Raw genomic sequence first — 17325 nt, 5'->3', positions numbered from 1 at the left:
TCCGAGAACTTCTCCCGGCTGCCACGGTCGCCTCTGGGCACGAAGAACGCAGCCCAGTCTCCCTGCTGGGCACGAAGGACACCAGGTGCCTTCCTGCTCCCAGCCTTGGTTTCTGCTGAAGCCGATGCTTGGAGCTTCCCTGCCCTCTGACGGCGCCACCACCTGCACACACAGGGCCATCCAGTCTCCCAGGCATCTCCATTTAGCCTTTGTTCTTAATCTGCCCTTCCACTGTTTCCTAGAGATGCCCGGACGCCTCGTTTCTCCCACTAGAAACGGCGTGGCCTCCAAGTTCAGGCACGATGCCCTGGCCTCGCCTGTGGTCGGCACGTGGTTGGCGGCAGCACTGAAACACAGGGACTCGGGGCTCGACTCAACTTTCCCCAAGGACCTGACCACCTGCGGAGGGTCCCCGGGCCCCTGGGACACCCCTCATCCCCCTCTTCCGTTCCTCCCGTGAGCAAACGCACTTTTCCGTGCATTTTTTTTTCCCCTGCCCAAAGCCGTTTTGCTGAGGGGGCCCTTCTTGTCCAGTTTGATTGAACTGAAACCTCTCTGCCTGATGCCTAACTATGTCCAGTGGCCCAGAGCTGCCATATTATATCAAAAGATGTCGACCACTTTATACTCAAAAAAACCACAGCACATGGGGGATTAGACCAGGAGAATTTAACTTACTTAACCGTGATAAAGTCTGGTTAGGGAGATTGCAGCTGTTTACCCAAGAAGTAAGTATCTCTGAGCTCTGACTAGGCCTGGGGGAAGGGAGGGCTCGTCTGGTCATTTTATCATCTCGCAGGAAGAAAGAGGAGGGGAGAAAAGGGAGAATAAAAGATGAGAGGTGATCATCTCTGAAGTCAAGATCACTCTTGTGTTACAGCGCATGCCAGACATAAAAGATAACCGCGCTGGCAGTCTCACTGAGGGATGGCCTGCTCAGACGGGAGGGCCGCCTGCCCGCTGCTTCAGAGACGGGAGAGTCAAGGGGCAGCCCGAGGGGGACACAGAGAGATAACTGTTCCAGGCAGAGAAAAATGGGCGTGGGGAGGTTCCAGGAAGAGAGACGGGCAACACGGAAAGGCTGTCTTGTCTCCTCTCTTTCAGAACATCTATATCCTTCGACTCCAATCCTCTTACATCCAGAGCTGGATTCTAAACCATCAGACGGAGGGATTTCCAACTGTGGGCAAAGTGGCAGGACGGAAGGAGGGGCTCGTGGCCCAGAAAGGGGGTGGAGGAAGACAGGTGTGTGCAGCCTGAAAAACACACTTTATGATTTACTTCCAGTTTCTAAAAAATACGAATCAATTGCTTTTGTAATGTAAACTGCAGCCAAGCTAATGCCCAACAAAATCTTCCTAGCTGAGGGGGCATGAATCCAAAATAGAAATGGTTAGAAAACCCTGATTCTGGTTCATCATCCCCATTTCACAGGCCAGGAAGCTGAGGCCCAGACAGATAAAGCTGGCTTACCCAAGATCACACACCTGGTTCCCAGCCCAGCCAGGAAAAGGAACACAGTCACAGATTTTTGTGTTCTAGAAGAATTACTCTTGCCTCACCACTGGGCTCCAGGCGTGCCAAAGAGCTTCAGCCTGAGTGCATCACTCCTGTATGCAGCCTGGGGTGGTGGCCATTTGGATTGTGTCCTCAGCATAATCTAGGGCCAGAGTCCTTCTTGGAAGAAAGGAAGGAATCTTTACTGGGAGGCATCATGGCGTCATAGAAGGAGGACAGGCTTCTGACGTCAAGATTTGATTGGCAGTTCCTCAGCTTACTAGCTGGATGACTTAGAAGATGACCTTGCCTCTCTGGGCCTCTACGTCCTCATCTGTAAAATGGGGTCTTGTCTGACCTGAATCCCTCACACAGCTTTTGTGAGAACAAATGCTATCATGTGACTAAAATGCTTGGTATTCAGAAGACACCCAGTTATTGTTTGTTTCTCCACCATCATTTCCGAATTCTTAAAACCATCAAATAGCTAAGGATGTCCTGGGGTCCTCTAGTGCTCACCTCATGCAAACTGAGGGCCACGCTTGTCCCCGTCACCATGCTGCGTGGAGGGCAGTGACGGCCGAGAGCCTGCCTGTCGGGGATACTCTGACCACAGCAAGTGTGTAGAAAAATTGCCAAACCTGCGTGATTCCCTTTGAAAGATTTCCTGATGGTGGTGCTTTTATAGCTTCTCATCATGGAGACCATTCTGGAGCCTTAACAACCTCAGAGCTCCCGTTTCAGGTGACCCGAGACAGGGCTGGAGCAGCTGAATGAGACAGAGCTTTAGGTCAAAGGACAGCTTCCCTGATGGGTCATGGCTGGACATAATGAGACCTGAATTCCTTTCCCTTTGCTGTGGTGTGTAAAAAAAAAATACTACCAATGTAGAGGCTTAAAATAACACAAATCTGTCATCTGTACTTCTGGGGGTCACAAGTCTACAATGGCTCTGACAAGGCTAAAATCAACGTGTTGGCAGAACTGGCTTCCTTTCTGGAGCCCCCAGGGAAGACTCGTTTCCCTACCTTTTCCAGCTCCAAGAGGCTGCCTGCATTCCTTGGTATGTGGCCTCTTCCATCTTCAATGCCAGCAAGAGCCGGTCAATTTCTTTCTCACGTCACATCACTGACTCTGAGTCCCCCACCTCCCTCTTTTACTTACAGAGATCCTTGTGATCACATTGGACCCGTCCCAGTAATCAGGATAATCTTCCCATTTCAAGGGCAGCCCACCTGCAACCTTGACTTCCCCTTGCCGGGTAACATATCCTAGTCTCACAGGTTTCAGACACTAGGATATGAACACCTTGAGGGACCCAGTCCCCTGCCTTCCAAATTCTCAAACCTCCTCCTCACGCTCCTCTCTGAGGTTGATACAAGATCTTGGCTGGTCACACACTCACTTCTGCCTCAGAATCCTTCTCAACACTGTTGCCATGAATCAAATGGACTTGGCCTAGAAGCAAAATCTACTTGCTCACCTTGACTGCAAGCGGACAACTCTAGCATAAGGGCAGGGTTGCTGCTGCAATGCTGGTATTTACAGTTCATCTCAGAGTCTGGGTGTCATCCTTGCATAAGACAGACCCTCACAGGCTGGTCTTCTATCATTTCTGACATCAAAGCAACTCTGCTGGCTACGGCGGCCCCTCCCAGCCGCCCATCTGGGACCACAGTTGATAGCAGGACATTTTTTTCTTGCTCAGTTTTCCTTGGAGAGTGTCTGTCTGAGCACTGAGTTGACCATGTGGACAAGTGGCCCATGTGTCTCAGGGTTCATATCGGACCACGCCTCCTCCAGCCACTTCCCAAATCTGCCCAGAGCTGCCTGCAGAGCTCTGATTCCCAACAGAGACATAAACGCTCTTCCTCTCTGCTGCCTCTACCTGCACTTCCAGCTGAGGCCACCCCATCAAACTGGTTTCCATGGTGGAAAACTGTATCTGCTTCCCCTCCTGCCAGAAGGTCAAATCCAAACGTCTCTCACAACTCTAAGACAGTCCAAAGCTCTGTCGTGCCAACCATGAGAAGGAAACCGGTGCATCTGTCCAGCATTCCAAGTCTGCACTCAGATTCGAACCCAGTGGTAAAGGCAACCGTTGACAGAAAGAGGAAGACACGACTCAGTGACTGGGGGACGGTCCTGACTCTCCCACTGACTGGGCACCTAGGGTTTGGGCAAGTCACTTTTGGCCTCTGAGAGCCTTCATTTCATTGGGTCAGAAAAAGAATGTTAGGTCATATTCATCCTAGGACATCTTAAAATTCTTTGAGCAATCAGTTTTAGTGCTCACAGCCTGGAGTGGTTCCAAAAGGGAGTCATGAGAACACCAGAAGGCTCAGAACTGGGGATTCTGAAAAACTCCTGAGATGCTGGGGATGGGCCACCAGGAAAGGAGAAGCTGGTGGGCCAGGCCGTGCGGGTCCTCCCGTTCGCATCCCACCACGACGGTAACGACGACTTAACTTTCACCGGTTCACTCGGGTGTCCGTCCCTCTCTGACTACCCTGCAGTCTTTCTGGAGTCCCTAGGGAGTGTCTCATGCATGCCCAAGACACACACAGTCAGTTTTCTTGGCACCCAACATTGGGTTCCCCTTGGCGGGCTCCAAGCCATCTACCAGGACACCAGCCCTGCCGCCTCTTGCTGGCAGCACTGTCCCTGCCACCGCAGAGGTGCTGGAGGTCCCCGAGGATGAAGGGCCACAGGCCTCCAGCAGCAAAACCTCCCCCTGTGGGTTTTACAGTGAAGACAAGTCCCAAACTGGCTCCCCAGTCACTACTATGCATGTGTTTAAACCGGCTCATCCCATTTTTATATGTTCTCCATAGGTCACTTAAAGACGCCTGGTGGGAGTGGAGCTGTGCCCAGAGCCAGCTGTGAGCCGTACCCCAGGCCGTGCTCAGAACTGCTCCCGCCCTGCGGCCAGCAAAGCTCGGTTACCGGGCCGCTGTTCGCGCCCCGTTTCTTCCTCCAAGACAGCTCCTTTCTAGGAGGCTCGAGGTCTCTGGTGCAAACAGGTTCAAGCAGGCCTCCTCGGAGGTGCACAGACCTGCTCAGACACGCCTGACCTGCCCAGGCTTGGCCGCAACTCCCTGCAGACGTCACGAGCGCCACCCGGCCGCGTGGGAGCAGGGCTGAGCTGATGCCTCCCGGCCTCAGCAAGACCAGGAGGTGGAAGCTACAAAGAGACGGAGCTTCTGTGTTGTGCCCAGAATCGAGTGGATCTGCCTGGAGGTGTGATGAAACTTCTCAGGTGGCTGGGAGTGTCCTGTCACATGAACTGTTGGGGTCAGATAGTGCTCTAACAGGGATGTCGTTAAGAAGACGCCCCAAGCGTCAGACATCGCCCTGGAAATCTGTGCGTCTGTCACCTTTCACTGTGCAATCTGCCTGGGAAGGCACCTTCCGAATTGCTGCAGGAAAAAAAAGGTCCTAGGCTTTAGCGACTGGTTTCATTGCCCAGGAGAATAACCAGGCCAGATTCCTCTTCCATGCATGTCTGCTGAGTGAACTCAATGCTTCTCCAGAGGAGAAACAGCTCCAGAAGGTAGTCAAGAGTTCTAGAGAAGCGAAATCTGCCTTGCACTTGGGCTGGAGCCGGCTGCCCGGCTGATGCGGGGGCCGGGAGCTCAGCGCCGTCGAGGCATCCGATCCCAGAGGCCGTCACGGTCATCAGAGTGAACGCTCTAGAATTCATGCTCTAGAATGATCTCTCCCCACAGGATGGAGGAAGTAGCGGGTGGCAGAGCCACAGCCAAGGGCAGATACTTCTGTGAAAACCGACCTCGCTCAGCAGCCCGGGAACCTGCCTTACACACAGCATCTCAGCACGCACGGTTCAAGTTCAGCACCGTAATCACAAACTGCCATCTGACAGGAACCATGAAAGCTGCTCACGCCAAGGGTTTACTGAAACCCATGTTTTCTCCCTAGACCCCAAATCCAATATGTTACTGAGTGGGGACCCTTCGCTTACACACGTGCCCCAGATCAGCACTGGATGCATTCATTCAACAAGCATTCATGGAACCCCTAATCCATGACAGGCACTGTCACGGGGCGGGGGAGGGGAGGGTGCAAGAGAGGGAGTGGTGACAGCAGGAGCAGGAAACAGCATCCACCAAAACAGGTCTGCACTGCCTCCGGGAGCACTCATATCCACCCAGGAGACAGACCTTATGGAATAACCAAAGAAGTAAGTGCACAACTGCAAACTGCGATCCTTGCTGTGAAGGAAAACTAAAGGGGGTGTTGGGGGTCTCTAAGGGGCCACTGTCAGAAAGGGCTTCTCTGAGGAATCCACATGGAACTGGAGGCTGAGTCTCTGGAAACCAGCTGAAGAGTAGAGGGAAGCTCTTCAGAACGTCATGAACAGTGTTGATGAGGTGGGAACAGGACTGAGACAGTCCAAGAGCTGGAAAAACAGGGGTGCGTGGCTCAAAGCAGTGAGCGAGCAGGCTGAAGGTCCCTGTTACAGATTTCGTCTATCTTATCCTAAATGCAAGCGATAACCCGGAAGAGCTCTTCAGTGAGAATGATATGAGATCAGATGAGATCCGATTTGGGGCTTTAAAAAGAGCACCCCCAAAGAAGGGAGTGGAAGGGACTCAAGAGTAGAAGCAGCTAAAAACCTACTGGGGGTGGGGGTGCGGGGTGATCTGCACAGAAGTCAGGGGGCAGTGCAGGAGGACTAGTCCACACTGATTCTGTTTGAGCTGCCACCTCCAGGAGAAGGTAAAAGAGCAAGGGGAAAACAACCCTGCATGCTCAGGGAAAATTATGAGAATAAATTTAACGCAATCCTAAAGTCTGAGAGTCTGAAGACACATAATTAGAGTCAAAAGATAGCTCTTCAGCCCAGACTGTTCACGGAGCCTCAGGCTACTACTTACAGAAAAAAGAATAGAAGGAAACGCACCAATATGTTCACGGCAGTTATCTCGGATCTCGGCTGCTTTTTACTCCTATTTCGGTGCGTTTCCATTTTCCGCATTTTCTGCCATCACTGATGTGCTTCTTCTGGAGTTAGAAGAAAAATCCATACATTCATTGAAAAAATAATAATGACTTCTCACTTCCTGGGCATGTCTCCAGGAGAGAATTAGAGGTGTCTGCTGGGGGTCTCATCTTCCCAGTGGGATGCTTACCCTTCTTGCAGAATAAAGAGGGAGAGGCATCCATAAGAGCGGTATCATATTCTCACTCTCAGAAAGGTCCAGATCCTTAGGACAAAAACACAGGCCTGTGATAGCTTCCTTCTCCTCTCCCAGTAATGTGCACGGCTCCCTTCTGCAGCCGACCCCGTAGCATCGCCTCCCGGCCACACCCTCTCAGAGGGGGCTCCCCGCCAAAAGCTGACAATTACCCCAGCTACTGCCAACTGGACCAGAGACACACATGGGACTCCAGTTACGCTAACTGGATTTTCTCTCTTAGGAATTTGGGATCAAGACGATGAGACTTAGTGGAGAAAAATGATGATGCTTGAACAAAACTGTGGTCATGTAGCACAGCTGCTAAAAGCCAAAGCCATCAGAAGACGTCAAAGCAAAGACTCTCTGGAACCTTCCTTCACTGTTGGTGGGAATATAAAATGGTGCAGCCATTATGGAGAACAGTATGGAGGTTCCTTAAAAGACTAAAATTAGGCTTACCCTATGATCCAGCAATCCTACTCCTAGGCATATATCAAAAGAAAACTCTAATTCAAAAAGATATATGCACCCCAATGTTCAGAGCATCACTATTTGCAATAGCCAAGACATAGAAGCAACCTAAATGTCCATCAACAGGTGACTGGATAAAGAAAAGGGGGTACGTACACGTACGTACGTACACACACACACACACACACACACACACACACGCAGGAATATTACTCAGCCATAAAAAAGAATAAAATAATGCCATTTGCAGCAGCATGGATGAACCTAGAGATTATCATACTAAGTGAAGTCAGTCAGACAGAGAAGACAAATGTCATAGGACATCACTTATATGTGGAATCTAAAAAAATGATACAAAGGAACATATTTACAAACCAGACATTGACCCACAGACATAGAAAACAAATGTACGGTTACCAAAGGGAAAAAGGGGGAAGAGGGATAAATCAGGAGTTTGGGATCAGCAGGTACACACTACTATATACAAAATAGATAAACAAGGACCTACTGTACAGCACAGGGAACTACATACAATATCTTATAATAACCTATAATTAAAAATAGATACACAGATATATGTATGTATAACTGAATCACTTTGCTGTACACCTGAAAAAACAAAACCAAGATTCTCCCCAAAGAAACCCTGACAAGAGGAAGGAGCAGGAGCAGAAGCAGCTCAGAGACCACACGGCTCCACGGGAGGTAGAGGGGGCTGCTCCCATCCGCCACCCCACACCCCCGAGACGGCCTGCCCGGGAGATGTCTTCGCTGTCTGGGTGATGGACTGCTGTGTCCCTTCAATAAATCCTGTGTACTTGAATTTGTCTGAGGGGTTTCCCTTCCTTTCAAAACCAAAGAGCTTCAACGAAGAAATTCTCCTCATATTCATCCAACAATCCAACTTCTCGTTCTCTCCTGGAAGTTCATCCACCCCGCTGATGACAGAGGCCTAAATCACTGTCACCTGGGGAAGGGCGTGGGCCAGCATCTGTCCCTTCCAGCCGGGCCCCACCACCCAACCAGGTCACGCCACACTCCCACTCCAAGCTGGGTCCACGTCTCCACTCTCCAAAGCTGAACAACCCAACAGCAGGGCTGCAGCCCCCCTCACAGGCCATCCTGGGTCTCCACCAAGAAGAACTCGGTGCGCTCTGGCCTTGTGAACTCCCCAAGGCAGAAGTTTGCCCCTTGAGAAGCTCCCCCCGACCTGTAGGAGGGCCAAGGGCTGAGCAGCCACTGCCTTAAGCCAGAGGAAGGAGGGAGTTTGACAGCTCCAAGGTAAAGCCTCTTTTTATTAAGACAACACAGCAAACTTTTTTTTTTAACCACAGCTGACATCACTCTAATAAATCACCATCATGTCTTGTGGGATAGAAAAAGCCAAAACACTGTCACATTTGATTTTGCTGGCTACTCGCGTCTCGAGAACAAACCATGTGTTTTTAATCAACAACACTTTGTTTTGCATTTCTCAGACCCCAATATTCTTTAAATAGTTGCTTTTACCAGAGGGCTATTTTAAACCTCGGGCCAGCTTCTTTGCAGAGGACATTAAGAAACAGAACACCACGTTACTGGTGCACCAGGCTTATCCAGGGCACTTTCTCTGCTGGGATGATTATGTAGTAGGAAGTTCTCTCCGTCTGTTTCAGACGGGGCTTTCCTTATCCCTCTTTGGGAATTTAATTAGATGTCTTCCCAGAAAGTTGAAGTTTTTTCGGTTTCTCTAACAGGCAACCCGACTGGATTATGGGAAAACGGCACATTCCCAGCCAAAGGAAACACAGAAAGTCACATCTGGGACCGGGATTCCAGAGGAGTGAAAGAGGAGGTGGCAGAGGAGGGGGACTGCTGGAGGGGAAAGGAGCCAGAAAATAAGATTTCTGGAATGGCACATGTCAATTTCTGACGCAAAGCGGCCCTGGGCTTCCTGGAGGCTGACGTGCTTGGACAGACCCACTGAAGCTTGTATGGGGCTCATCCTTTGGATTTGGAGGAATGGGTGGCTCCTCGAGGCAAGAATAGCCACATGCAGGGATCTTTCAGGAAAGGGGGCTCCTTCCTGGACTGCCGAATATGCCGGGATCTCAGCAGTGATTGGCAGCTGGGTTCATCTTGTCTTGACATGGGTCTCCAATGACACCTGGCTTTAGAAAGACAATAAATGGGGACAGAGAGAGGAGACCCTAAGTTCAACTAGAGACACTCTATACTCTGCTGAATAGTTAGCCGAAGCCCAGTTCAACAGTCTAACCAAGGGCACAGGCATGGCTACCGTGTGGTTCCGGTGTCCACGCCCATCCCTCAGCTGTATGGCAACATTCTTTTCCTTGAGTGACTAGTGAAATCATCCAGCACGGGTCAGGTCAGGCCTTTCTTCTTCCATGGAGATCCTAAGTGCTCACCCTCTGCTGATTAAGATGATCCACGCCACCCAGGGAGATGCCCCCAGACCCGCGACTTTGCAGGTCACATTCATCCCTTCCTGGGTCTGAGCCTACAGTCTAACAACAGAGAACTCACACTCGTTCAAAGTTCACCCTTTCGTGGAGAGTCCTCACCAACTGTGCACTCTGGTTAGTCCTTTTCCCATTTATTATTCCATAAAACCACAGAATGTGTGAGCACAATACTACCCCATGGAAAACCCACTCTGTCAAGTCCTCTGCAAAAGTGCCCGCCCCCAGACACCCCAAACACCTGTCAGTGTGCTGGGAAAGGCAGCAGTTGATGCCTGTCATTCAGAGGGGAACTTCTAGGCTGAGTGTGTCTCGAAGACCCTCTCCCATTACTCACAAGCCTTTACTCCATAATCAGGTCTGTCTCCCTGTCCTGGATGAGCAGGTATTGGTCACTATTTGCTTGCAGTCTCACTAGGGTTTGCTGTTCTCGCTGAGGATTTCATTTGACCACGTGAGGGTCTTGGGACTGACTATTCACAAGTCCAGGTTAGGGATTACTTTCTGGTTGAGTATTACAAACAGGTATTTAGATCATGGCCTCGGCCCTTAATGTTCTGTGGCAAATGTTTTCGTTCATTTGGATGTCTTTAAAGAATAAACTAGGAAACCTGGAAAGACAGTGAAAAAAGGGGTGTGTGTGTGTGTGTGTGTTGGGGAGGGCTGCAGATTCCATGTTTGGAACACCCTCAAGCAAGTCTCCAGAGCAGCCTCTCTCCTCTGTTCACCTCCACCTGCTTCCCAGGTCGGCCGTCCCTGGCCATGGCCAGCTGCACTGAGCTGTAAGGATTAGGGAAGGGTAGAGTCTTGCTACCCAAGGTGTGGTCTGTGCACAGCACTGGTCTGCTTATTAACAAGGCACAAGTTCTGCTGTCCCACACAGATGGACTCAGAATCCGCACTTTAATAAGGTTCCCCAGATGATCTGTGTGAACATTAAATCTGAGAATCACTGGTATTTCTTAACCCTGGTTACCCATTAGAACCGAATGGATTTTGATACTACTGTTTAACTCTAGACCAAGTCAATCAGAATAGCTAGAGGTGAGGCCCAGGCTTTGGAATTTTAACTATTCCCTAGTAACTTCAACGTACAGCCAGAGGGAGACCACTGGTCCACAAGAGTGATCACGTCCTATGTCCCACTGGTCTCACATCAGAGCCGGCTTTTGAACCAGAGCCTGAGCTCCAAGCTCCACGCAACCATCCTGTCCACGGTGGTGATATTCTCGCATCTGAGAACCAGAGACAGGCAGGCCCAAGGAACGCACCACTCCTCTCCCAAACAAGCCACTCAGGCTGCAGTGGGAGGAGCAGTTTGGAAAGTGCGGCCACCACACAGCAGAGACCCACAGGTCACACGGCCGTGCCCTCCCTGGAGGGGCAGGTGCAACAGCCCACAGACCGAGAACAGCCCCCCAACCCAGAGGGAGCTCCAGCAGCTCCTGCCTCTTCGCATCCAGATAAGTCAGGCCAGCCGGGTGAAGGTACTTCAGCCGGATTTAATGGGACCTTTCCGAACAAAACGTTGCTTGTTAGTAAATAATAATTATAGGCGAGCAGGTGCCCCGGGGGGAACAGGTAACATGGGATCTCATTTTCTAATGCCCTCCACGAACCAACCCTGTTTGAAATTAAAACATCCCTGCTGTCAACAGGAGTGTTTAAAGAGACCCAGGTTTCTGTAATAGAAGCAGCAATTCCAATGCCGGCTGTTCATGGAAGGCACCCTCATTTCCAGGGAGCGCTCACATATACTAATGTTTTTAAGCCTCACAACAAGCCTGCGAGGCAAGTAGTTTCCCTCACCCTGTTTTATACATGAGAAAACAAGCTCCAGGCATATGGCGGAGCAGGCCCAAGGTCACTCAGCCCCGGGACCGCATCAGGGAGCTGGGCCTTCGGATACAAAGCAGGGCCCAGGGTCCTGCCCCGTGTCCCCACCCCGGCTGCCTTCCAAAGCACAAGAGTGCCATTCCATCAAAACTCTGATCCCACCAGACAACCTGTCCTCCTTCACTTCTGGAATTCCCTTTGCTGCTGGTCACCAGAGCTCTGGGGTCCTGACTGTCCATGTCCGTGCATCTGCTGAACTCTAGGAAGCCATGTTTGTGGTACCCGGGGGGTCCCTCTTTGAGACTTGAGGTAACAATGAGCAGGATTTTGCCGCCCAGCAGGACAGCAGGGGCAGGCAAAACTGGAAAAGTTTATACATGGGTACACACACACACACACACACAGAGTGTACACTTCAACTGTAGGACAGATTCAGGGTAATGTACCCAGTCACCCCAAAATTCTGGGCGGAAGTCGTGAGCAAAAGAAATCGTGAACACTTCAAATATGGCGGCCAAGTCATAAACGTCACCACTAACTTGCAGAAGATTAAGGAAACTGGGAACAAATTAGCCGGGTGTAGACAGTGACTTACGGAGAAGTCGCTGAGAGGAGTCAGGAAAGCCAACGACTTTAAATCCTGTAAAGTTTCTTAATCGAGTTATACTATTATTTGAAATTGGCAGAACACCAATGGATTTAGTCCAAAGGCATAATATATTACTTTTTTTTTTCTGATTTTCTTTTTTAAGGGCATTAGGGTTTTAGTTCCTTTTTTCCTTCTTCTTGAGAGGTGTTTTTTTTTTTTTTGGCAATATGTCGCTTTCTTTTCTCAAATCCGTTTCCATCCAACATGCAAAAAGTGTTGCCATTCCAGGGAGCCCGACCCCTCCCTTCTCTTTCCACCCCAAGAAGAGCTCAGTTAAACTAGCCCGCCCTGCAGCCGCAAGCAACAGCACGCCGTTTTGTGCAAATGGCTCTCTCCTCTGCCTGGCTCTCCCTAAGTTCAGCTCTCCCCTTGCAGAGAAAGAAGTTGGGGCGAGCCCTTACCACCGACTCAACCCCCTCACCGAGGTTATGGAGGACCGTCCCCTTCAAAGGCCTCCTCCATCTCACCTTCCTCAAGGCCACACCACCCCAGGCCCCGCCTGCCCCTTTGTATTTCTCCCCCCACCTCCTCCCTCCATGTCTCAGCCCCTCTCCCAGGGCTGCCCTCCCTTCCCCAGGAGCCCCCAGAGAGGCCGACCAGGGCCCTGGGAGGTGCTCACTCCCACAACTCCCCTCCTACAGGCCCTGAGAAGCCCCGGAGATCAAAGAGCTGGGCTGCAGGACCAGGTGTCCATCCTCCTCCACCGGCCACGATTAATCAAACTCCTGACTCACAAGGAGATCAAAACCGGCCCCCCGCCAGCTGTTGGTTAAAGCTGGCCTTCAAGTTGCCCTCATTAAGTTTCCTCTCCCTCCCTCTCCCTACCGACTCCTGCCCCGTGACCATCTCCCTCCTGGGTCTTTCTCTCAGTGCCTATTTCCTCTCCCTTCCCCCTCCTCCCACCAGCCCCTCAGCTTCCCTCTCCCTCCGTTTCCCTGTCTCTCTCTTGCTACCCCAGCCCCCCATCTCCCCGACACCCCAGCTGCTCTGTCTTCTCAGTCCATTTCCTTCAAGAACCCACAGTCCCCAGACTCCCTTGCCTGGACACTCTCCTGGACCCTCCTGCTCGGCCCCTGCAAGTTCCAAGAGGAGGTTGTTGGGGGTGCCTGGGCCAGGCTGCTGGGGGGGTTGGAGAACAGTTTCCCCGGCCCTCAAGGCCAAGGATGAGTTCACACATGCAGAACTGAATTATTTCCTGACCCTCCTTGCAGCAGACACAGGCCTCGCCAGCACCACACACACACACATACACAGACTCACAGACACACAGACATACAGACACATACACAGAAGCAAACACATACACGTGCATACAGAGACACGCATACATATATACACATACATACAGAGACACACACACACACACGCACACACGCACACACACACACTCACACTCCGTGTCTGGGCGACTCTTCACTTCCTGCTTTCAGAAGACCTCCAAGCCCTCGGAGGGAGCTTCTCAGTGCAGCCGTGCATCGTGGGGCCAGCTGGTCCGTCCACACCACAGTCCAGTATGCGAGCCGCCCCGCCGCCCCACCGCCAACCGGAAGAACCATCTCAGCCCTGACCCAGGAACAGGGAGAACCACCTAGGAGCTGGAACACGGGCAGCGAGCCTCTCTCCTCTACCCGCTCTGCCCAGAAGGGAGAAGGATGGAAGCTTTGGATCCTGACTTCTCCCCAGCGGATGTGTCGAAAATATGCACTCCAGTTGTCTGAGGTTTGTTTTGATACACTTTTTCCTACAACAAACACTGACAAAAAAAGAAGAAAAAAAGCGAATCCAGGCTGCAGAGTACTGTCCTCTCTTTCTCTGTCTCACTATAGATACATCTATGTATTTTTTAACTTGTTTTCCATTTCAGTGGTTCTTAAAGCGCACAGGCGTGAGAAAACACAGATGGATGGAGCAGGCAGTGATGCCGCTGTGCGCGGAAGACATCACACCACGTCGGAGATTTTTAGAACTCTTGGAAGACCTCAGGATGCAGAGAGGTTTTTCGGTTTGGGCTGTTTTTTTCCCTTTTCCTCCATAGAGAGCTGGAATGTTCTTCTTGCCTCCTGTCTCGATTCTGTTTCTCTAGCCGTGGCATCACCAGCTGCCGCTGGGAACACAGGGTCCCCTGGCCTCAGTGACTGGGTCACTGTGGCTGTGGCTGCCCCGGGCCTGACCCCTCTACCTGCCCGTGTTTCCCCAGCTGTGATGAGGCCACTCCCGGGGGAGGAGAATCCATCCATCACTCAGGCGGCAGCAGAGGCCTGAATGAGGGTGAGAGGGGTCACGGCTTGCCCACTTGGGCAGCTCGGAGGGGGGATGGGGGCATTACAAATTGTCCAGATATCAGTGCCGGCCTTGATCGATGGTGCAGAACAGGGGCGAGACGCTGGCACCAGGACCCAGCTGGCGCTCCCGCCCTTCCCAGCTTCCTCCCAGCCCACCCCCAGCGGCCCCTCTTTCCCCAGCCTTCTTTTTCTCGCCTGCTCACAGCCCATCACTCAAGCCGTGCCCCAAAGCTGACCTTTTGCAGAGAACAGCCAGCCTCAGAGAACCATTGCTTTCTGAAAAACCTCACGGAGGAATTTTATTAATGCTGGCAGGCCCAGTCGTCGTTGGGAGCCACCACAGCCTCCTGTCCCCACCGCCTGCCTCCGCTCCCATGAGTTTCCATAGCTTTCAGCCAGAAGGGAGGGGGCGGGGGTGACCAGATTTCTTGAGTCACAGGTAGACTAGCTGGTCTGAGTCACCTGTGCCTGGTGAGGTGCCTGGCTCACTCCAAACTCATCAGTTTTTCCTGCCCCACTTCCACCTCTGTGAGGTCTGGCCTCTTGAAGGCAGTGACTGGCGTTTCAGGAAAGGCACTGGGGCCTCCTCGGGGAGGAAAGCGAACGTGGACTGAAAAGTCCAGCTGGATGGGGAGGAGACGTGCCCTGGGCTGAGGCCAGGGATAGACGCGCCGGTCGGGCGGTTTCTAACTGGCCGAGGGACCTGTCCATCTCCTCGGGGCCCCTCTTTGGAGACCACACAGGTGGCCAGTGGCGCAACAGCACAATAGAACAGAGAGTGGGGACTTGTTGGGGCAAACAGCGATGGAAGATGTTTAATAGAATTACGATGAGGCCTCGAGTTAATGAATCACAACTGCAAGAAATCATGATAATCCAGCCGGCATTAGTGACAGATTAGCTTCAAAGCTGCCATAAAAGTGCCATTATGCTTACCTAACGGCATGATTAATTCTCCCAGCACATAATGGCTTTATGGAGGAACCAGGCACCAACGGAGGCTTGACAGAAAGCCACGCCAAGATCCCCAGGGCACCGGGGGCACCCCCGCCCTGCCCAGGCCCTGCCGCTTCCGCTCCGCCGGCCTGAGGCAGCCGCCTCCACGGGAAGCTGCTCAGGCTCACCCCAAGCCGGCTGGAGAGGGAGGCAAGGAGCCATCCCTGGGACTCCCTCCAGGGCTTTGCCCCTCAGCCAATGGCTCTCCTGGGAGACCGGGAAGTCACATTGCACCAACCTCCAAGAGAGGCTACTCCTCTGACCAGTGCTGGTGCCCAGAGAGCCCCATCCCCATCCCTTGATCCAAGAGTCCAGCTTGGAAAAGTCTGGAAAGAGTACTCAACTAGAGAATTCACTGTGACTGACCTTACCAGCTGTGTGACCTGGGAAGTCACTTAACCTCTCTGGGCTCAGGGAGTCAGGCTCCAAGCCTGCATTCTGAACCACTCAGACTGCCTCCCTATAATGTCCTCTCAGTTATGAATCACTAACCTGCGTTTCAGGCACAATGCAAATCTTCTCATATGTGTTATTTCATTTGCTGCCCCCAACAAACCTATGAAATAGGTACCATTATTATCTTCACTTTATAGATCAGGAAACTGAGGCTTGGAGAGGTAACTCCACACAGTTAAACTAGCAGTAAATGTGGAACCAGGCGTCACTCCCTAATTGCTTGCTTCCCTGATCAGCCCTCTTTAAGCCCTAATACCACCAATTTAACCTCAGGGGAAAAGCAGCTTGTAAGACACCGAACATTGTCTTTTATAAAAGGGAGGCTCAGCTCTGCTTGACGGCCTGCCCTGCCCCCGACAGCAGTGGAGAATCTGAACTGGCAGCCTAACTGGATTCCACTTCTCCTGTTTATCTGGACTCTAAGGATCCTGTTCTGATAGTGTTACCTTGAGCACACAACCACTCCTGGTTTCTGTTTCAGCTTCTCTTTCATACAAAGTGAACAGTGACGTAACAGAGAAGAAACAAGCCTGACTCCATATTGGATCTGTTCCTTTAGCTCTGACCCTGTGCTCTGCTGCCTCTGCTTAGTCATGCTGGTTCTGCACCTTCTGTAAAAGAATATTGTCTGTAGCCTGAGGTACACAGGAGAGCCCATTTTCCAGGCTCTGATCTTTAAAGGTGTAACACTTTTCCATTCATATAAAGATAACAAGTTGCAGAACAGAGAATAACTTTTGTCTCGTTGGAGGTTTACAGGAACATTGTCACCAGACCTACTTGGAAAGCTGAAAGAACAAAGGATTCTGGCACCAAAAAGTTTGTAACAACCAGCCACACCCCCTCCCCTTTTAGTATAAAAGAAGTCTGAATTCTAGTCAGGTGAGATGGTTCTTGGGGACACCAGTCTACCGTCTTCTCAGTCTGCTGGCTTTCCAAATAAAGTCACTATTCCTTGCCCCAACAACTCATCTCTTGATTTATTGGCCTGTTGTGCAATGAGCAGTAAGAGCTTGGGCTCAGAAACAGAAGTGGTAATAATAATAATAGACTGCCCACCTCACAACAGGAGTGTCTTGACACCTTAGGGCTCAGATCTACCTTTTCGCTACTCCCACTAGAGCCAGGGCCACTCTCACACCCACAGACTCCGCTCCAGAGCCTCCCACTGTGGTCTGCCCATTTTCCCATAAAGATGGAGGCAATTAGCAGGAAGCCCAGGTCCAAAGGGAATTCTCAGAGCCATGTTCATCTTCATAATGCTGAAGAAATGCCCCCAGGAGGCCTGAGTCACTGCCATGGCAGGCAAGCTGTTTCTGGTCTGATTAACTTGGGCTCCCCAAGAGGCACGCAGCCCTCCCTCCAGCTGCCTTCCTCCCAGCTCACGCCACTCTGGGATTCCCACCAAGGGGGCCCCCCAAGGCTGGGCCAGGTACACCTACAATAAAGGAAACTTAGTCCTCCCCTGCCAAAGC

The 17325-nt window shown here is 51.5% G+C and overlaps 2 long non-coding RNA genes across 2 annotated transcripts; one reads left to right on the top strand and one right to left on the bottom strand.

Annotated features, from left to right (window-relative positions):
• Positions 1–8444: 8444 nt before the first annotated feature.
• On the bottom strand, positions 8445–13636 carry LOC116660107. The gene is made up of 2 exons (XR_004315492.1): positions 13509–13636; positions 8445–9319 (listed from the first exon to the last, which is right to left on the bottom strand). It is a non-coding gene; the product is annotated as an uncharacterized LOC116660107 (long non-coding RNA).
• Positions 13637–13693: 57 nt separating this feature from the next.
• Positions 13694–16817, top strand: LOC116660103. Its single transcript, XR_004315486.1, has 2 exons — positions 13694–13835; positions 13981–16817. It is a non-coding gene; the product is annotated as an uncharacterized LOC116660103 (long non-coding RNA).
• Positions 16818–17325: the final 508 nt, after the last annotated feature.

The sequence above is a fragment of the Camelus ferus genome, chromosome 26 (assembly GCF_009834535.1).
Source record: "Camelus ferus isolate YT-003-E chromosome 26, BCGSAC_Cfer_1.0, whole genome shotgun sequence".
Lineage (NCBI taxonomy): Eukaryota > Metazoa > Chordata > Mammalia > Artiodactyla > Camelidae > Camelus > Camelus ferus.
The sequence above is the reverse complement of the archived record's forward strand: the minus strand, read 5'-3'. Positions and strand labels throughout refer to the sequence as shown.